Source organism: Diabrotica virgifera, chromosome 8 (assembly GCF_917563875.1).
Source record: "Diabrotica virgifera virgifera chromosome 8, PGI_DIABVI_V3a".
Classification (NCBI taxonomy): Eukaryota; Metazoa; Arthropoda; class Insecta; order Coleoptera; family Chrysomelidae; genus Diabrotica; species Diabrotica virgifera.
This window is the reverse complement of record NC_065450.1, coordinates 64574936-64598607: the sequence shown is the minus strand read 5'-3', so window position 1 is coordinate 64598607 and position 23672 is coordinate 64574936. Positions and strand designations below refer to the sequence as shown.

General features: G+C 31.8%; 1 protein-coding gene across 1 annotated transcript in view; it reads right to left on the bottom strand.

Moving 5' to 3' along the window:
• LOC114331767 (probable G-protein coupled receptor CG31760) overlaps positions 1-23672 on the bottom strand; it is a 923592-nt gene that overhangs the window by 662795 nt on the left and 237125 nt on the right. The window contains exon 2 of the mRNA XM_050659675.1: positions 3341-3439. The gene's annotated coding sequence lies outside the window, so the exon portion shown is untranslated. The remainder of the gene's footprint in view (positions 1-3340; positions 3440-23672) is intronic.

Genomic DNA, 23672 nt, shown 5'->3' with positions numbered 1-23672 from the left:
TTTGAACCCTTTCATCCTTTTGATTAGTGTTTTCGCAAGAGAATGCACAGTAGATTTAAAGACGTTGTAACCTTTAGACAAAGCTCTTGTTGCGTCAGCCCTTGCACTCCATCTAATGCTGCTTGTTCTTTTCATGACTAGATAGTGGTCAATGGGATCTCTTGAGTTTCATTTAAGCATTTCATCGTAACTTTCCAACGGTGGGTAGAGGCTGAAAAAAAGTTGTACACGGACTGCACAAGCCCAAAATACGATATTGCCCCAACGCAACTTTCAGCAGCACTTACTCCAACTAAATTAAGCGAGTGTGCAGGAATGTAATTTGCAAGTTTATTAATCTTAGATACATGAGCCTGGATATCATTACATTTGCCTTCCATGTTTGCTGAATGATTGTCCCCTCATGTCGTTTACATCAATGCCACAGTCTTTTTAAACGATTAAAACAGCAAAAGAAATATTTTCTCCAGTATGGCTACTTATGGGTATGAATGTGAGAAAACATACACTTTACCATCAGCTGGATTTACATATTTAATAAATAGTCAACTGGTCAATATGAGACAAATCTGGTATTGAATCGACACTTAAGGAGTAGTATAAGTAGTATTTGGCGTCCTTAATTTCTTTAACAATTATTGTATTCAAAACATGTTTTTCCATTACTTCTGTTATTTCTTCCCAGATCTTTGAAGATAAGTAAGAAGGCTTTCCAATACCGTTATTACCGTACTTAGCTAAATGAGAGCTTAAAGAGGATCGTACTCTGCAAGTAGCACTAAAATGCCTAATTAGTTCCCATTATTTTGTGAACGAAGGATCTCTGTATCACTTCTAAACGCTAATCCGCGAGAAGATAGAAAGTTAATCACGGAGACTACTCTTTTCAGAACGCTAATCCAGTAATCTCGTTCTTGATTAAATTAAATTTCCAAAGAGATGTCAATTCGACCATGAAAGCATTGCCTGTCGATGAGTGTTCGCCAAGTGTTCGCGAAATGTTCGCCATGTTAGCCAAAAAGTATACATGGAAAGCAGTAAACATTTCCATTTGAGGGAGAGTACGTTAGCCAATCCCTTTTAATTTTTGTTATACTCGTATATATTTGAGAAAACATAGATTGTATAAAAAATCTTGTAATGCCCTCAAAATTTCTGTTTGATGCTGAAAAAATTCCATCAAGATTTTTACATTCTGAAGAACCTTTCCCAATTCAAAATTGACATATTTCTTCAGTTATGGTATTCCATAATCCTATGTTGTTTCCGAATTCTGGGACCAATTTACCTTTAACTTCAATTTCTAACTTAGTTTCGGTTTCTGGTTCTTTTCTTGAACTGATATATAACTGTCATTGTATGTTTTTTCATCTTCTTCAGTTACGGAAGCTATGTTTTCCTCAGCTATTTCTATTTCATCAAGTGCGTTTTCATAGGTGGCAGCTTTCAATAGCTGTGGATTTGTATTGTATTGTATCTAGACCGGGCAGTATCGTCGCCCCCGCTAGCGAAATTATTCCGATTCGATTTTTTTGCACAAACTTACTCAAAAAGAGGTCCTTATAACATATCTACAGGGTGCCGGGCGGTGCCGTGTTCGAAAAATTGTTTAAACAATTTTTTTTAAACAAATTCACAAAAATAATTTTTTCATGTTGAACAAATTTTTTTAGATAAATTGGCTTATTGTAAGCAAAAAAGGTTTCTTGTCATTTTTTTCTAAAGTTAATTGTTGTCGAGTTATATGCGATTAAAAATTTGAAAAATGCGAAAATGGCCATTTTGAAGGCTTAATAACTCGATTAAACGTTATTATTATATAATACAAAAAGTCACCTAATCAAGTTTTAAATCCCTTCTTCAAGGTCCTGAAGAGATTTTTGTCATTATTTTATTAGAAAGCTGTTATTTTTAATTATAAACAATTAGCGCTATAGTCCAGGATTTATCGTCGCCCCCGTTAGTGAAATTATTCCGATTCTATTTTTTTGCAGAAACTTACTCAAAACGAGGTCCTTATAACATATCCACAGGGTGCCGGGCGGTGATGAGGTCGAAAAATTGTTTAAACAATTTTATTTAAACAAATTCACAAAAATAATTTTTTCACCTCGAACAAATTTTTTTAGATAATTTGGGAGATTCTGAGCAAAAAATTTCTCTTGTGATTTTTTTCTAAAATTGATTGTTACCGAATTATACGCGATTTATAATTTGAAAAATGCGAAAATGGCCATTTTTGCATTTTTCAAATTTTTAATCGCACATAACTCGACAACAATCAACTTTAGAGAAAAATCACAAGAGACCTTTTTTGCTCAGAATAACCCAAATTATCTAAAAAAAATCGTTATAAAAAATATTTTTGTGAATTTGTTTACAAAAATTGTTTAAACAATTTTTCGACCACAGCACCGCCCGGCACCCTGTGGATATGTTATAAGGACCTCGCTTTGAGTAATTTTCTGCAAAAAAATGGAATCGGAATAATTTCACTAACGGGGACGACGGATACATCCTGGACTATAGCGCTAATTGTTAATAATTAAAAATAACAGCTTTGTAATAAAATAATGACAAAGATCTCTTCAGAACCTTGAAGAAGGGGTTTGAAACTTGATTTGGTCACTTTTTGAATTTCATAATAATAATGTTTTCTCGAGTTATTAAGCCTTGAAAATGGCCATTTTCGCATTTTTCAAATATTTAGTCGTATATAACTCGACAACAATTAATTTTAGAAAAAAATGACAAGAGACCTTTTTTGCTGAGAATAAGCCAATTTATCTAAAGGAAATTTGTTCGAAATTAAAAAATAATTTTTGTGAATTTGTTTAAAAAAAAAATTGTTTAAACAATTTTTCGACCACGGCACCGCCCGGCACCCTATGGATATGTTATAAGGATCACTTTTTGAGTAAGTTTGTGCAAAAAAATCGAATCGGAATAATTTCGCTAGCGGGGGCGACGATACTGCCCGGTCTAATCTGTATTGCGCGATATTTGAATTTTTCAACTTATGTGATTTATAGTTTTTATTTAATTCCAATTATTATTTTTTAATTTTGGGCCCTACGAGGCCCCTAAGCAACTGCCTACTTTGCCTAATGGTTAATCCGGCACTGACCCCATATGTGTACTGTGATGGTGTTTTGATAATGTTGAGCCTCTTCAAAGTATTGCCATTAACTACACTAATATGCTGTTTGCTAGTTAACATACTATCAATCGTTAAATAAAATTAAATTGCCAAAAAAGTTGTAAAAATTTATTTTTCCACAACCGGCTTTATAAATTTTTAATTAGATCATTATTTACTATATAGGAGTTATTTACTTACTTGGAAAGAAGACGTTCGCCTTGTAAGGGAGGGAAAACCAATATGCCTCGAAACTTGATCATTAATTAAGGAACATTTCCATTCATCCTCTAATTTAATCTGAAACAACAGGAAATAAATTGTAGTAATTGCGTTACGAACTGCATTTTCTCTTAACCTAAAGGAATTGCGCTCTAAATCTACCTGCGATGGAGGCTCGTACTTTTCTCAATTATTTTTATTGGATTTTAAACTCTGTTGCTCTTATTTTCCTATTTTATTAAGGTTGGATAAAAACGGTTGTATACAATGATGAGTGCGGCAATAACCGGCAAAATAACGCAAAAAATGGAAAACATAATACGTTGTGAACTAAAAACAGATGAAACTAGTATAGGTGGGAAATTATCAATAGAAACCTATCAATTAACATTATATGAAATTACCACTATTTCTCATTGGCGCGCATACGGGTAATATGACCCGTAAGCGCAATGGCAAATATACAATTCTTAAATTGTATGTCAAAAAATGCGCAATAATTATCTTTTAAAACCCACCAAATTTCATTTGCATATCTCAACCGGTTTTAGAGCAATAAATAAATCATCAGTGTGTAAGAAAAATTTCAACACCCCTTATCTCGGATACGAAGCATTTGCGGACCTACGTTTATGAAGCAAAGTCTCATTATTTTTCATGCAGAATTACCCCTTAAAGTTTTTCATGCTTATTTAAAAACACCCTGTATTGATGAAAAATATCTATGGTGCCTATTTTCTCAAATACTTACCTAACTTTTTTTATTATCCAACATAAGCGAATTAATTAAAAAAAGAATGTGTGTGTACTTTGTACGCACGTAAGAAGTTATACTTCTATTATATGATTATATGATTATATGATTATATGATTATAAACGAAATTAATATACTTTTTATTTATATTTTATTTAAATATTAAATTAATTTATACTTAATACTTCTCAAACATTTTTATTAAAACAGTGCCAAAAATTAAAATAATAAAAAAATAAAACACACACAAACACATTAAAAATGCCACAAATGATTTCTGAACATTAATTGTCGGAAAAATTTTTAACTAAATACGTATTTTCTGAAAATAAAATTATATAATAAATATACTTACAATCATAAAATGTATAAAAAAAAATAAAAAAATAAAAGTTTCTATTGGGATTCGAACCAACTTACCACGCGGCTGGTATTTGCGTTGTATTGGGATTCACCCGCATTAAAACTGCACCACAGAGACAGCTTGTCATTATGTGCGAAGATCGTCTAACTAAACAGATTAACCTTTTGACATTTTTAACTTATGTAAATCAAATTATTTTGATTTTGAATTGAAATGATTTAGAATTGAAAAAATACAACAAAACATAGGGTAAGAAGACAATATATTAGGTGAATATTGATAGAAATTTTGATGGTAATCAAATTATGTAAAAAAAAGTATTACATACTACTTATGTATTTTGGTAGGTTCAAGGTAGGTATCGGAGCCCGTATAACGACTAATAAATTTCGCAATCACTTGCGTCGTGCAAAGTGGCTATGTTCAAATATCATAACAAAATTTGATCAACTATTTATAAAACACTTACCAGTGAAAGATTCTTTAGCTTTGAATAAGCGAGATCTGCGGCACTCATACTAGGCACAGTTTGATGAGCTTTCACATTGGCATGCAACAATCATCTCTTCTATGTAAATAAGTCCAAAAATATAATATGAAAACTATTTAAAAAGGCAGTATAACCATTAACTAACTTTTTGTTTGTTGTTTCTCTTCCTACAAATTTTAAAACGCAACAAGCATACATTATAACCAAACACAGTCCCACAGCTGTGCCACAGCTGCCATATTGGATAATTTTTGTCATGTTATTTGAACATCCAATCAGAACAAAGTTATAATGCGCATGCGCCCGGTCGCTAGGTTTTCCCATATAAAATTTCACCGTCATTACGCCCGTAAAGAAGTATAACTTCAAAAACAGAAAATGAAAACAGACATTGGGCTATCATTTGGTTTTAATTTCAGTATTTTATAAATGCTAGAATATTCCAGTGTGATGCGAACTTTGAGAAAAAACACAGTTTTATTGGTATAGTTGGTACAGCCCGTACACAATTACAATTTACATATCTAGCATCCATATATATAATATTATTACAGCGATATTGTTAAAGAATAAGGCATATAACATAATATTCAAAAAATCAGTTAAACCGGACAACAGGTTTAGGAAATTCGAAACATCAAAAATTACCTATTTTTAAAGTGGTGGACGTTGATTTCTTGGAGAAGTGTATAAAAAATCGAAAAAAAAAATAAAATTACATAGTAGGTATTAATTAATAATCTGTGTCACTGTGATCTTCTTCATATTCATGAGTTTTTGTCAATGTATCAGGAATTTTTGAAAAAATATACTCACGGACAAAAATATTGCATAATATGCATCTGGAATGAATTTTTTTGTGCTGTTATCCTTAGCCCCCCTGTATCATAGGAATAGGATTTATTTTCCGAATGCGCTGTTCTAAAGTGTCACATAAATGCTATAATCGGATTTAAATCTGATCTGGGCTATATACTGGCCAGTATAATTTTTAAATTGAATCAAGAAAAGTCTTCACTATGCTAGCTACATGAAGACGTACATAAACACCAATATGCCATATCCAATATGGCTTTCAAATGGCAAAACATGATCTTCTTAAATGTTTTCAATGTAAATATCAGTTGGCATTTGCCTAATCACCTACACGTGTTCGATATGTCTTTTCAAATCAATACCGCTCCGTAGCACTATGCCGCCACCACCAAAACTCTGTATGAAGTTAAAACTGACATACTGTTCGCCAACTCCTCTGTAGACGAAGTTTTGTAAATCTTGCTTCCATATGATAAACGCTATGCCAGATGTAACCTCATACAGAGTGTTAATTTTGGTGGTGGCGGCATAGTGCTATGGAGTGGTATTTCTTGGAAAGAGATACCGAACTTGTGGAGGTGATTGTTTGAACGATAGCTGATATGTACCGGGTGTCCCAATAAGAATGGCTCTCGGCCATATCTCAGGAACCGTTTATAGTACAGCTTTGAGAAAAAAATATTTATAACAAAAGTTACCTCAAGAAAAGCCTGGAAATTATTTTCATAATTGTAGGTTTACCGCTAGAGGGCATAATTGAATATCAAAAATTAAAAACTCAAAATTTTACAAAATTTACTTGATGAAAGGGCACTGGAAATCCAATCATCGTATTCTTCATAAAATTCTGCGCATATTTAATTTCACAAGTTTAAGTCTACCATTTCAAATAAGAGGTGGGGGTGAGTGGGAACATTCTTATGAAAAAATAGCTGTAAGTCCGGTTCTGCTAAATCGAATTTTGCATACTTGGTCTTGCTAAAAACAGTTCTTTTTCGTCAATGTAAGTGTCTTATTTTCGAAATAGCCTAATAAGTGATATGCAAGCTAGGAGGCGTTATTTAATTGTTTTCAGAAATCTAGTTTTCTTTGGAAAATATTAAATACAATTATGCATTTTGAATACTGTATTACAAAATTAGACCAAATTAGCAATATAATACCGAAAACCGCATGTCGATAACTTTTTTCTATCTCAAGATATCTTTAGAAACGTGTAAATTTTAAACAACTCTGTTAATGTCACCGGTAAACGAAGTTAAGGACAAGACGTAGTGTGCTATGAAAAAAACAAAGAAACATTTTCCAGACGTAAACGTATATAATTAATTAAAACAACAATAAGACAAACAACACTATAAAATATAACAAAGAAATAAAAGCAACTACTTACTTAGTGACGATCTAAATGTTCAAATTGTTACCCATCATTTTCGATGCAAGCATTTACTCTTTCAAGAGTAGATTGAACAACAGTCTCAATTTCTGCTTTTGCAATGCTTTCAATGGCGTTTCGTATTCTCTAGATTGTAGATCATGTTTTCTCGCGTAGTGGGCCTAGCGGCAAAAACAAGGTCTTTAATCCGTCCCCATAAATAAAAGTCTAAAACAGTTAAATCTGTTGCTATTCAATCTACTCTTGAAAGAGTAAATAATGCTTGCATAGAAAATGATGTGCAACAATTTGAACATTTAGGCAGTCACTAAGACTAAGTAAGTAGTTGCTTTTATTTTTTTGTTATATTTTACAATGTTGTTTGTCTTATTGTTGTTTTAATTAATTATATACGTTTACATCTAGAAAATGTTTATTTGTTTTTTCCATAGCACACTACTTTTCCTTAACCTCGTTTACGGGTGACAGTACCTAACAGTTATGTTTAAAATTTACACATTTCTTAAGATATCTCGAGATAAAAAAAAGGTATCGACATGCGGCTTTCGGTATTATGTTGCTAATTTGGTCTTATTTTGCAATACAGGATTAAAAATGCATACTTATATTTAATATTCTCCAAAGAAAACTAGATTTCCGAAAATAATTAAATAACGCCTACTAGCTGGTATATTACTTATTAGGTTATTTCGAAAATAAGACACTTACATTGACGAAAAAGAGTTGTTCTCAACAAGACCAAGTTTGCAAAATTCGATTTAGCAGAACCGCACTTATAGCCATTTTTTCATAAGAAGGTTCCCACTCACCCCCACTTTTGCAAAGGTAGACTTAAACTTGTTAAATCAAATATGCGTAGAATTTTATGAAGAATACGATGATTGGATTTTCAATGCCCTTTCATTGGGTAAATTTTTTAAAATTTTGATTTTTTAAGTTTTGATATTTAATTACGCCCTCTAGCGGTGGACCTACAATTATGAAAATAATTCCAGGCTTTTCCCGAGGCAACTTTTGTTATAAATATTTTTTTCTCAAAGCTGTACTATAAAAGGTTCCTGAGATATGGCCGAGAGCCATTCTTATTGGGACACCCGGTATATTAAAAACATTTGGTCAAAACATGGCAAAAACATGCACCATGACAAAGGTCTTCATCTCTGTAGAGTAGTGAATACTTATACCTTGATGAGATTCAATCTAAAAACTCCATTTATAATTCCATTTTTAAAATAAATCCGATTATACCATTTATATGACACTTCAAAACATCACATTCGGAAAATAAATCCTATTCCTGTAACACTGGGGGCAGCACAAACAATTTTATTTCACACGTTAATTTCAAAATACATATGCAATATTTTTGTCCGTGAGTGTATATTTTTTCTTATATGCCGTCTCTCTGTAGACATAGTATAGAATTATTTAAAGTTTACCACAAAATAGTTCATAGTTCAATAGTTCAATAGGACAAACATAAAATGAGAGAGAATATAACGCATAGGCTACTGGTTGCAAGTATGAGAACTCTTACCTGTAGTTTTAGACCAGGGCCCATCTGTAAAAATATTAGTACATTTGGACGTTGAGAGGTGACTCAAATTTTTTTGCAGAAATTGCTTGAAAATAAATCAAATAATAATATTTGAGTTATCCTCCCTCTCAAAAAGGCCCGGAACATTGTTTAAATAATCAAAATGTCAAAAATTGAAGGAAAAATTCGATTTTTTTCTTCGTTTTTTGATTATAACTTTAAAAGTATTCATTTTCGAGAAAAGTTGTGCCAACATAAAAGTTGCGTAATTAAATTTACTACAATATAAATTTGGTTAAAAATTAAAAAAATAGTCACCCTAGTTGCAAAATAGCAATAATTGCGAAAAAACCATACAAAAACAAGTATTCGCATTTTACGTTTTTCAACCATTTATACTACACTTAGGACCTTCATATTTCACCCAAAAGAACTTTATGATACAGTAAAATAATGCTGTAAATTTCATTAAGATCAGTTCAATAGATTTTGCAAAATAAATTTTGCAATCCGGCTTTCGTAAAAAAAAATCATTTTTTCAAAATGTTACAGGACCAAAAATAAAGCAGATAGCAAGTTGAATTTTTTTTTGCATATAGAAGTGTACTGTACCTTTCATTTGAAATTTTGAAAAATTAAAATCGATTAACACCACGGCGTCAGGAATTTTTTTAAATAAACATTAATTATTTGTGCTACGCGCAGGACAGCGGATAGTTTGCTCTGATTGGGCATTCCAATGACCTTTGATAATGATTGATACATTTTATTTTTTATTACATTTCGATATAAATAAATAAATTTGTTTATTGCAAAATAAAAACACCTACTCTATCCTTTGAAATAACACTTTTATTAGCAAAAACTTTCTTTGTTAATATATTTTAACTTAAATAATAAAAGTTTATTATTTTTAAACATATGCAATTGTTTAAACAATATTTCACAAACAATTATAAAATTAGTTTGATTTTTGTGGAATTAAAATATTAAAATACAACAAAATATTGAGTAAGAAAATAATATATTATATAAAGATTTGAAGAAATTTAGGTGGAAATCAACTTGTGTGAATCGAACACCGCTGTCCTGCGCGTAACACTAAAAATTATTGTTTATTTCAAAAAATTTCTGACGCCGTGGTAATTAATCGATTTTAATTATGAAAATTGCAAATGAAAGGTACAGTAAACTTCTATAAGCAAAAAAAATTCAACTTGTTATCTGCTTTATTTTCAGTCCTGTAACATTTTGAAAAAATAAATTTTTTTTGCGAAAGCTGGATTGCAAAATTTATTTTGCAAAATCTATTAAACAGATCTTAAAGAAATTTACAGTATTAATTTACTGTATCATAAAGTTTTACTGGGTGAAATACGAAGGTCCTAAGTGTAGCATAAATGGTTGAAAAACGTAAAATGCAAATACTTGTTTTTGTATGGTTTTTTCGCAATTATTGCTATTTTGCAACTAGGGTCACTATTTTTTAAAGTTTTAACCAACTCTATATTGTAGGAAATTTAATTACGCAACTTTTATGTTAGTACAACTTTTCTCGGAAATGAATACTTTTAAAGTTATAATCAAAAAACGAAGAAAAAAATCGAATTTTTCCTTCAATTTTTGACATTTTGATTATTTAAACAATGTTCCGGACCTTTTTGAGAGGGAGGATAACTCAAATATTATTATCTGATTTATTTTCAAGCAATTTCTGCAAAAAAATTTGAGTCACCTCTCAACGTCCATCTCAAAACAGATGCGCCCTGGACTATTTAGGAATGTCTTAAACCCTACCGCTTCAAATGCTGTCCAAAGGTACTAAGAATTTATTATAGAAAGAAAATATAAATAGAAGAAAAAAGCTAGGAAATAAATAGAAACAAAATAAACATACAAATATCCTACAGCTACATGATTAAATACTACTTAACAAATCTTTTGAATGTCTATGTGCACTATTGCTAGGAAGTCACAGACACGCAACGCAGATCCTGACTGTAGAGGTGTGAGGATCGTGCAACATTGCGTTTAAGACCACGAAGAAAACGATTGGAACTTCTTAATACTTTTCAAACCGAAAGAGCACTACAACTTTAATTAATTGCTCTTTGAACAAAGGCGGACAATTTTTGACAGATTAGAGAGTACGTGGAATAAAACCCTTTACGAATTTTTTAACGGCTTCTGTTAACAGAAATGGTGCGTCGACCTTCTCTTAATTTACTCTGAGCACAGCCCGGTGCCTGGTGTATTGGAAAGTCTTTTTTTTAAAACATATTATGTCTTTTAGGCACACAGGAACATTATATTAAACACTGTTGTCTTTTATACATTTACAATGTTGGCAATGTTGTCAAAGGTGGAGTTATAGATCTATTATTAAATTAAAAATATTTTTGAATAGTTTAATATCTTTGGATGTATTTATTCGAACAGTAATTGTAATTCCTACGCCTGGATTCCGCGTACCAAAACAAGTTTTAATGGCAGGCTGAAAATTTATTAATAGCTTAACGGTGTCTAGTCGGACAAATTTTGATGTACGGGAACACTGGAACAGGAAAAGTTTTAATTGTGGAAGTGGAATAGGTTACAGGTTTCGAACTTCAGTCTACGAAAACGTCCCACGTATTTTGTCGAACAGAACTTTCAATTGATTTGTTACTCTTTCATTAAACTCTCATGCAAAAATCAGACTGCTGTTTATTACCAACATGATTCCTGTCATTTGACATATTCTACGTGTCGGACTTATAAGAATGCCCAACATATTTGTCTGACATTTTTTCATATATTATATAAAGTTTGCTATTGAATAAACTTAAAAACAACATGCTCTAATAATCATAAACTTGTCAGTCAGGACACAGTATAAAGAGGTTCCACAGTAGAACCACTCTCCGAAAAATTGGAAGTAAAATCTTTCAACGCGCAGGGCGACTGCGCATATTTTCTGGTCGCCCGAGAACCATTCTTCCATTGCTAGTCGAGTAGGAACGTACGGGTTAACAGTGCCGTATTTTGCTTAAATTGAGTTAGTTTTGTAAATAATTGTTAATATTGTGAAGTTAAACATGAGTAAAATTCGAACTGGTATTAGTCGGTGTTCAGCGAAAATGTGCACGAACAATTCAAAAAATTGTAACTACAGTTTTTTCCGATTTCCCAAGGAAGCTGATAGGTACGTATATAATTTTTAATTTGCTTATTTAACCACCTTAACAGAATAGCATCATTATTATTGGAAATAGTAAAATGTTACGTGCAGTTTTTTAAATACTTAAGATACAATAATTATGTTTACAAACAGGAAATACTTTCTCAAGATTTTTTGATATATATTATATGTTTATATATATATAAATTCGGGTTCAAAACGTCCTCCGACGCTGTCCGATGCCTTGTTGCCAATATCTTCTATTATTGCAATTTTCATCTTCTAATCCTCGTACACTCATTGATCATCTTACTCCTTGTATCCACGTCGCTCTTGGCCTTCTTCTTTTCTGTTTTCTGTAGGCATCCATTTCATAATTTTCTTTAGCAGTCTCTCCTCCCCCATTCTCTGAACATGTCCGTACCACGTTAATTGTTTCTTCTCAATGCATCTATGACCGTTTCCTGTAAATTCATTCTTTGCTTTACTTACTCATTTCTAACCCGGTCCAATCTCGATCTTCTACTTGCTCTTCTTAGGGCGTCCATCTCGGTAGCTTCTATTTTACTTTTTTGGTGTTCCTTTACTCTCCATGTTTCGGATCCCTAGACCAATGTGCTCTTAATCATGGTGTTGTATATTCTCATTTTTCTTTGTTTCCCTATCTTGGTACTCCACAAAACTCCGTTCAATGATTTAATTATTTCTCTAGTCATGTTTCGTATACAATTTTATCCGTAAACTAATACTAACATTCATTTCTAATAAATAATCCTTTTTATATTTTTTTGATCATTTAGTTAGTTAAGTAATTCATAATTTAGTTTTATAATGTATTTTTTTGATAATTACTTCTTCTATAATATTCTATAATAAATTTTTCTGCAGCTCTATACTTAATTCAAGAGCTATTTTGCTATATATTGTTCAAGTTTCTCATTTTTTTAGGGGGAGAATAGGAATCACCCAGTACTCTCTCCAACTATCTGAAATATCTCCTGATATCCATATTTGAATAAAAAAATTTACTAGTGTTTTTTTTCTATTTTGATATAAATTTGCCAACATAATATAAGGTATATTCCTATTCCTGGCGAAGTATTTTTCTTATTCTTAAGTCTTATTTCCAATTCATACAAACTAAATGACACTGAAGTGGATAATATTGTGTAGTGGATAACACTGGACATAATTTTCTTAAAAACGCATCAACCCATTCTCCTGTGGTCACTGGATTTACTTGTGGTTTAAAAATGGATTTGACTAGACTATGTCCCGCAGACATCCTGACAATGCAGATGCTTTGTTGATCTGACTCCTCAAGTCCTTTACTGAGCCACAATTTAACTTAAAAAAATAATTTTATTAACGTTTCGACTTCCAATTCAGACGTCGTTGTCAAAATACAAAATATTAATTTATTTTTGTATTTTGACAAGGGCGTCTGAATTGGAAGTCGAAACGTTAATAAAATTATTTTTTTCAAGTTAAATTGTGGCTTATTTCTCAATTAGAATAGTTAATATTCGTTTAATTTATTAAAACATTGTTGAAATTGTTAAAAATAAGAAAGACGAAGAGAAATTTTTTTTATTTAAATTTGTGGCTAAAAATCACCATAAATTATAAAAGGCTTCTCGAGACTATTAAAAAACTTTTTCCGTTCATTTACTGTGATTTTAAGATTTGGTTTTACTGTAAATGGCAGAATTGAAGGAATACAATAACATACCAGCAAACGAATGGGAAAGATACTTGACGGAACTGTTTAAAGGAAAGGAAAATCATAATCAAAATAATAACCTACCTGAATTAAGACACGAAATTGAAATCAGTTTTCAGGAAGTAGGGGTAGCCATAAATTCACTCAAAAATAGGAAGTCACCAGGACCAGACGTAATAACCAACGAGCTTCTAAAATACGGAGGAGAAAGTATAACTCTAGAGATGACAAAACTTATACAAAAACTAATATTGCACTGCAAGATACCAGACGCATGGAGAAACAGCATAATGATACCAATGTTCAAAAAAGGAGACAAAGAAGACCCCAACAATTATAGAGGTATAAATCTACTAAACACCGCACTTAAGCTAACCACAAAAGTCCTAACCAACAAAATCAATAAACTAACAACTTTATCAGATGAACAACAAGGATTCAGATCCGAAAGATCCTGCGTAGACGCCGTATTTGTACTGAAAAAATCACAGAAAAGGCCATTGAGTACAATAAACCAGCATATCTATGTTTTATAGACCTGACAAAGGCCTTCGATCGCATCTAAGTCGAAGACGTCTTACATTTACTGTATAGAAGAAACATAACAATCAATATTACACAAACCATCGAAAACATCTACTTTCATAATCGAAGACAGGCAAAGATAAATGGAAAACTAACGCAGTTTATACCAGTACAAAGTGGAGTCAGACAAGGTGACTCATTAAGCCCACTGCTCTTTAATATAATAATGGACGAAATAATAGAAGCAGTACCGGGTGATCAGTTAAGGGTAGCGAGCGGCCATATCTCATAAGATATTGGTCGTATAGAATTGAGAAAAAAAAATCATGGTAAAAGTCGCCAAGAGAAATTGCTGGAAATTATTTTCGAGTTTATCAAACGTCCGCTAGAGGGCGTAACAACCAACACAAAGTAGAAAAATGGGATTTTTATAGAATTTTGTCCAATGAAAGTTTATCGATGATATCATTTTCATATTAACAGACCATTTCCCTACATTTTTTGTCTAAAACGTTTTGTTCTATCTATCAAAATAAAGCGGTGGGGGAAGTTCAATTGTTTTTTTAAACAAACCAAGATTTCTTCCGTTTCTTTTGACCGATTTTAGAAAACTTAGGCTCATATGAAAGAGCATAATTTGCACTACAAAACTCTTATTTGGTTTTTAATTTTTGACGTTTTCTGTCGCCGCTAGATGGCGTTAACTGAAATGGTAGCAAATTTTTGAGTTTTTTTCAAAAAAAACAAATGTAATGATATATTAATTTTTATATATTTTAAAGGAGGATAAATTTCTCTATAATTTAATGAAAATAATTTATTATCTACCTTTTTTTGAACCGTTGATATTGACCAAAATATAATTTTATTACATTAAAAAATGGCACGCCACTGTTTTTTATCAAAATAAAAATCAGTTTTGTAATCTCTTATTAGTTGCTAACAAAAAGAACCTCTTGACTTTTTTTCGTTAGACAAACGGTTTTGGATTGAAAAAATAAAATAGGTTTACATACTGATAATTATAAGGTTCAAAATTATTTTTAAATATTACATCTCACAATAATAAAATTATTACCTATTATTTTTATCATTAATAATTATTTAATTAGCGAGAGAATGCATTAGTTCATAATTTAATAATAATAATTATTATTATTTCATAAATTAAATTAAAAATCAAACTTAACTAACATCGCATTTAAGCGAAGCAGGCCATGATCTACGAAACTGAAAATAAAATGAAAGAAAACACCAAATTGTCAATCACGCTGATATTTATTTTGACAGTTCCTGCCATTGACATCTAATTTAATGTTATGTAAAAAGTATTTTTACAACAAATCATGCCTTTTACGAATGAAGAAGCCTTTGATATGTTGAGAATTTATTTTCAATGTTTTGAAAATGCGGCGATTGCTTCTAGGCAGTATGCACTGCGTTATCCCCTCCGTAGACGGCATTCGAGAATGGTTTTTCGTCGTTTAGCCTTACGTTTAAGGCAACATGGCCAAGTGCAACCAACTCCAACTTTGAGAAGAAATCGTAGAGTAAGAAGAGAAGATAACATTATAAATGTGTTGGCTTATATTCATGCAGACCCCCATTTAAGCATAAGAGAGATCTCCAGATATTTAGGAATATCCTATGGCTCAGTGCAAAAAATATTAATGGATTTTAAAATGCATCCGTATCACGTCGTGATTCATCAATCCTTAAAAGAGACTGACTTTGAACGTAGGTTCGATTACAGCTACTGGCTTAGAGACTTCATTAGGGAAAACCGTCTTATTTTGTCACAAATATTATGGACAGATGAAGCATCGTTTAGCAGTAATGGCAAGGTAAATCTGCATAACATGCATTACTGGTCGGACACTAATCCACACTGGTTACGTGAAGATTATCAGCAGGGTCGATGGAGCGTTAACGTCTGGTGCGGTGTTATTAATGGTACTATTATCGGTCCGCACATATTTAATGGCAATCTAACCGGTGACATGTATTTGAACTTTTTATTGAACGATTTACCAGGACTCTTAGAAAACGTGCCTTTAGAAGTAAGAAGAAACATGTGGTTTCAACAAGACGGATGCCCGGCACATTATTCTCGAAATGTGCAAGATTTTATGAACAGGCATTTTCCTAACCGTTGGATTGGTAGAGGCAGCCTATTTTTCTGGCCACCACGGTCCCCTGATTTAACCTGCCTTGATTTTTATCTATGGGGCCGAATAAAGGATTTAGTGTATAAAACTCGACCAACTACTCGAGAAGACATGATAGTCCGAATTCAAAACGCGATAAATATTATACCAAGAGCGGAAATTGAGGCAGCTGTCAACTCCACCCAGAAGAGATTGGACCAGTGCATTCAAAATAACGGACAACATTTTGAACATTTACGACAAAATTATTAATTTAGTTTTAACGTTTATTTTTAAAGTTCTGTGTTCTTGTTTTTAGTGTTACTGCGCTTGCTGTTGTTGGACAGTTTTATTAAGATTTTTTTCCAAATATGTAAATTAGTATGTTTCGAGATATGGGCGCCCCATGTAAACATATCTTATTTTTTCAATCCAAAACCGTTTGTCTAACGAAAAAAAGTCAAGAGGTTCTTTTTGTTAGCAACTCATAAGAGATTATGAAACTGATTTTTATTTTGATAAAAAACAGTGGCGTGACATTTTTTAATGTAATAAAATTATATTTTGGTCAATATCAACGGTTCAAAAAAAGGTAGATAATAAATTATTTTCATTAAATTATAGAGAAACTTATCCTCTTTTAAAATATATAAAAATTAATATATCATTACATTTGTTTTTTTTTGAAAAAAGCTCAAAAATTTGCTACCATTTCAGTTAACGCCATCTAGCGGCGACAGCAAACGTCAAAAATTAAAAACCAAATAAGCGTTTTGTAGTGCAAATTATGCTCTTTTATATGAGCCTAAGTTTGCTAAAATCGGTCAAAAGAAACGGAAGAAATCTTGGTTTGTTTAAAAAAACAATTGAACTTCTCCCACCGCTTTATTTTGATAGATAGAACAAAACGTTTTAGACAAAAAATGTAGGGAAATGGTCTGTTAATATGAAAATGATACCATCGATAAACTTTCATTAGACAAAATTCTATGAAAATCGCATTTTTCTACTATGTGTTGGTTGTTACGCCCTCTAGCGGACGTTTGACAAACTCGAAAATAATTTCCAGCAATTTCTCTTGGCGACTTTTATCATGATTTTTTTTTTCTCAATTCTATACGACCAATATCTTATGAGATATGGCCGCTCGCTACCCTTAACTGATCACCCGGTACGTAAAGGTCATGGTTACAGAATGGGGAATAAAGAAATCAAAGTATTGCGTTATGCAGACGACGCCGCATTAATCGCCGAGACAGAAGACGATCTCCAAAGATTAACACACATCTTTAATACAACAGCCAAGAAATGCAATATGATAATATCAGCAGAAAAAAAAAACAAATGTATGACGACATCTAAATACCCACTACGATGTAAAATCGAAATTAATGGGAAAATAATAAAGCAGGAAGCAAGGTTTAGATATCTGGGAATAGATATAACCAGTTACGGAGATGTTGAAGAGGAAGTACGACAACAAAGCTTAAAAGCAAGTAAAGCGGCGGGATCTCTTAATGACACAATCTGGAAGAACAAACACTTAAGACAAGACACAAAAGCAAGAATCTATAAAGCAGCAATTAGACCTATATTAACATACACGGCGGAGACAAGGCCTGACACATCTAAAACGAGACGACTACTAGAAACAACAGAGATGAAAATACTCCGACGAATATCAGGGAAAAGTCTGTTGGATAGGGAGAGGAGCGAAAACATAAGATCATGCAATATAGAAGACATAAATGGATGGGTGACAAGACGGAAACAGGAGTGGAACGAACACATTAGTAGAATGGGAGAGGATAGGATAGTATGAATAGCACGAGATAAGTCACCAAATGGACGAAGAAGTATTGGCAGACCAAGAAAAAGGTGGTGCGATAACCTAAACAATTTAGGAGGATAATATTGAAGAAGAAACAGGCTTTAAAGCCTACATACAAGAAGGAAGAAGAAGAAGAAGTTTTACTGTAAAACCATGTAAAACTTTTACATAATATATAGAATAAATGGTTAACTTTTAAGCAGTTTGAATTTTAATTGATATACTCTTGCACATTACGCGATTGATTTGATGAAAAGTAGGACTATTTCAAAATTTGATTAATTTTTTGCAGACTACAACTGAAACTAAACGAATAATGCAGAAAACACAAAAAATCGCCGATATAACCAAATTAACCTACGAAATGCCAATAGTGACAAAATTTCATAAATGTCAATAGTGTCAAAATTTCATAACAGTGGAGTAAACTTGCCTGCTGTTGGACGAATTACAAACAAGCGTTACGACGCGGTAAATTTAAATTACTCCTCCTGGTTTAAAAACAGAGTACAGTAATGCCGTGAGAGCTTCGAGATTAACCTCCTTTTTATTTGACGTTTATATGACGTGTACAATATATTAAAAACCATTGAGATTTAAAAGTTGCGCAATACCGTTGATATTTTAAATACCGTTGAAATATAAACATTGAATTGTAATATTGTTTTTCATTTATTAAACCCTTTAGTTTTGTAATATTAACATTTAGTAAGAACATCTGAACAGTTAAATATGGGAAGCCGCATTTTTTATTTTAATAAATAATAATGTAGGCCCAGAAAGATTTAGTACGGCTCTGTAAGGTTAACCAAAGGAGCGTGCGGCCTCCGCCAGCATCCACCACTGGTGAATTACCAATTTCGTACTTTGCCGGTTTACTTTCTGAGATCAAAGCGCCGACCGACGAGTGGTTTTACTGTGGAACCTCTTTATACTGTGGTCAGGATAACAAGTTCCACAATTAAAATCACGTTCCAAAATTAAAATTTCGCTTGTTCCAGTGTTCCCATACATCAAAGTTTGTCCGACTAGCATAACTCTCACATAACAATTTCATGTTCTTAGTAAATTCATAGAACATACTTTTCAGAAAAAGTATATGCTGAGAAAATGCGTAACTAGCATTGGGAATGTGCTGAGCAGATGCTTAGTATATGTATACTACATTACAGTGCTTAACCGTTCTATTTATATATTTAGAATGTACTACCGCACTTCTTTCTAGTATATACCACGAATTTACTTTTTAGAATATTCCAAGGAAGTGCTATAAACCTTCTATTTATATACTTAGAATATACTACCGCGCATCTTTTTAGTATAAGGGAAGAATATACTTTTAAGGATGTTCCAATCAAGTGCTATATTGCTCAGAAGTATGTTTTCAGCATCACCTAATCTCATCCTAGGTTCTACCAACTATCATATTTACATATTCAAATTGCATACAAGAATGTAGTTAGTAGGTACATTTTACAATATTACTTAAAAAGTAAGTAGGTAGGTACATATAAATTTTAGTTTTATAAATATAGGTAAGTATATTATATTATATTTAGGTATTATGTGCATATCAAAATAAACATGCTAAATACAGTGGCGTAGCTGAAGATTGGGGGGCCTCCCCGCAACAATTTTTGGTGGGCCCCCGTATTATAAACATAACGACAACTAATAACAGTATAATTATTACCAAAATATATGTAAATGACATTATTTGGCCTTTGTATCATCGTATAAGTCTTCATCAGTTAGTGTTACAAGATTTTTTGGGAATAGACATGAAAACCTATTATACATGTCTCTAATCCGACAAACCTATTAGTAAGTTGTTGCAATATTATCTAAATTTACATTGAAAATTTTGCTATAAGTTATTTTTTTGTCGTACCTCATCGTAAAATTTTTTTTATACGTTTTATCCGTTTATTTTTAAATTCCGATATAAGTATAATACTATAATAATACCCTACTATTCTGCTATTCCTGCTGCTTCTGCTAAAGTTTCGGAAAACAAATTTTTTATTTCTCTAAAATTATCACGAGTTTTTTCAAAAAGTTGAAGGGCCGTTTCATATTACAAAAGTTTTGATGTTAGATTCACAATTATTCATATGCTCTAATAATGCATTAGCTTCTAAATTTTCATCGTTTTTTTTAAAGCAATGAAATTTTTTTAAAGCTTTCATTACTTGTTGAAAAGCTTGATGCAAAGCCATAACAGTATCATGTCTGTATGACCACCGGGTTTCATATAACCTTTTAAGTGTTGGCAAACGCGATGAATCCAAAGTCATAACAGCACATAGTACATCCCATATTTTAATACTTGCACTAAAAAAAAAACATAATAATCTTTTAATTATATCCTAAAAAAACAACTCCTGTACACGAGCAACGGCATCATTCAACACTAGGTTTAAGTAGAAGAACAAAACAGATTCTGCTATCAAGATAGGGAAATCAATGTGTTAGAGAGAGAAGTACCTTTCCAATGAGTAAGAGTGAGATAGATGCTGACGTCACAGCGATGGAATAGTGTAGTTATTTTCCACTAGATGACGCCACCAATCCGCCATTTTTATTCCATTTCAGTATTTTTCCATTTCAGTATTTTTCCATTTCAGTATTTTTCCATTTCAGTATTTTTCCATTTCAGTATTTTTCCATTTCAGTATTTTGTATACAACAGCATGTAAAAAGGCTTTAGTATTTTCAGTCCTATTGGTCAACATGATTATTTAACAGAATAAAATGACACAGAAAAATGAAATTTACCTCTCCGTAGATACGCCACTGCTAATATGGAAAGATATATTATATTAGAAACTTTATTTAATTTTATTTAATAGCTAAATGATATATGGAAAAATATTAGAAACTTTGCTTAATAGCAAAGCAATTAGAAGGTAATTTAAAAAATACGTCACACTAATTGATGGAGAAAATACAGTAATTAAAGACCCATCAATATAATTACTGGACTTTGATATAAAAACGAGAAAAGTAGTGAAAATAGTGTATTCGAGTTTTCGAGGCAGTTAAGTACATATGGTATATTACAGTCAACATAGCAGCAAGGTGAGTACTATTTTTACTTTATTCTGATTTTTTATTTATATTCGTACCTTATATGCCATTCTTTCTGTTTTATTTTTCTAGTATTTCTCGATATTTTTTGCTTCTTATATATGAGAGTTTGCTTCTTTGTTCCTGAAGCTGAACTGATTTTCACGTATCCGTATATCAATTGGCCATATGTGATAGTTGTATTGCTCTTTGTACATTGTTGTCTCTTTTTTTGTAAATACACTGCTTCTCCATTCGTCTGGCTTTATCCAACTTCCATAATTCTACTAAATAAACCTATATAAAAAGCATGAAAAACGAGTTGCAGCAATTTATATCTCTCGCTCTTTATTACAATGTGTTAGAGGCATTCGATTTTATTGTGGTTACCAGCTCTTTTTCTTTTTTAATTCTTAATAAAATGATCTAATTAGTTACGTGATGGGAATAAGATATATACAAAAATAAGAAAAAAAAATGTTTTATTTCTTTGGAATAAAAAAGCCAAGTTGGTTGACTGGTTTAAAGCTTTGCAGTACAGGAGATTTGAACCTATGGTCTAACACTTACTTATTTTCAATGCAATTTAACAAAGCCTTAAATCACTCAACCAACGTGGCTTTGGAACTTTGCTCTAAAAAATAACGATGATATTCACATGTTACGACATTCATATTGATAATAAAAAGAAATAAATATTTTTCAAATAATATTTTATTCAAAATACTGTTATTTAGAGTGTGAGCTTTGGTACAGGGCACCCATATAAAAAGCGTGGCTGTCCCCTCCTTCCTTCTTTCAGCCAACGCCTCCAGTCCTTTCTGTTCTGGTATTCTCCATCTCGTCTTTTCTTTTAGATATATATTTTTGTCTTTTTGTTCTGACAACAGCATTTCCTGTCTTTATTTTTTAAGTGCTTGAATTACTTCGGAGGGAATGGAGTCTTGCATTGCAGAGTCTTAATTTCTCGATTTTTTGTTTATATTCACAACATATTTTAGTCTGATTTTAGCTTATATTCGTAACTTTGGATATATGTAATTTTTTTAGTCGAATTCTGTTTATCTTTGAACCGAAATCTATCCAAAATTTCGATAAATCCTCTATTTTTTCAAATTATTCTAATTAAACTAAAAGACTTTTGCTTAAAAATTTTGCAATATTCTTTCTATTAGAGTCCTTCCTCTATCTATCATAGGATTTTTACAGCTGTCACCGCCTTCCTTCTTTCATCCAACGTCTCCAGTCCATTCTGTGCTGACATTCTCCATATCGTCTTTTCTTTTAGATATATATTTTTGTCTTTTTGTTTCTGTTCTGACTCAACAGCATTTCCTGTCTTTATTTTTGAAGTGCTTGAACCACTTCGGAGGGAATGAAGTTGTATATAGCAAAAAATAAAAGTCGTCTGTTGTTTTGTTTCTGTTGTATCTAGAGTTGCAGCAGATTAAAATCCTATATTTTAGTTTTTAGTATTTCTCTTAGAACTTTTTTGTTCTTTTTCTTCTGTTTTGTCCAGTGCCCCATAGCGTTGCAGCAGATTAGAATTTTTAGTATTTTATTCATACATATTAGTTCTATCTTTGCTTACATTCGTAACTTATGTATGTGTAATTTTCTCGATCGAATTACTCTAACTAAACTAAAAGACTTTTGCTTTGAATTTTTTATTAGAGACCCTTCGTTTGGATATATGTTTTGTGTCGGTTCTATTCAGAGTCTCGTAGCGTTGCTTCAAATCTCGCAATATTTTTTCTATTTTTATCGATTTTTTCGAAGAGGTTGTTTATAGCAAGTTGTTATTGTTTTAGGTGGATTTAGCAAAAAAAAATAAGCAAGGTTTCATCCATTGCAGTGGAAACGAACATCCAGCAGCCAAATTCGAAATCGTTGAAACTTAGAATAAAAAAGAGGGTAAGTGATTTTGTTTTTTTTTTATAAGCCATACAATATAATACTGAAATGATTAAGGAAATACTTAAGCAGCGGGTTCGAAAATCGCAATAGCAATGTATTTTTTTTTTCTAGTTCTTAATTTTTTTCGTTCTGTTTTCAAAGAGAGTGAATTTTAGTATAGCAAGGTGTTATTGAGAGTTTTGCTCCGAATTACATTTTTTGCATCGAAATTTTACAACATATTTCTATTAGAGAGCTTCCTATTAGATATGTTTTTGTCTTTTTGTGTGTTTTCTACAGCCGGTTCGAAAATCGCACTAGCAATGCATTTTTTGTTTCTCGATTTTTTCGAAGAGAGTGAATTTTAGTATAGCAAATTGTTATTGTTTTAGGTGGATTTAGCAAAAAATAAGCAAGGTTTCATCCATTGTAGTGGAAACGAACATCCAACAGCCAAATTCAAAATCGTTGAAACTTAGAATAAAAAAAGGGTAAGTGCTTTTGTTTTTTTAACCATACATATAATATAGTGAAATACTTAAGCAGCGGGTTCGAAAATCGCAATAGCGATGTATTTTTTCTTCTATTTTTCGATTTTTTTC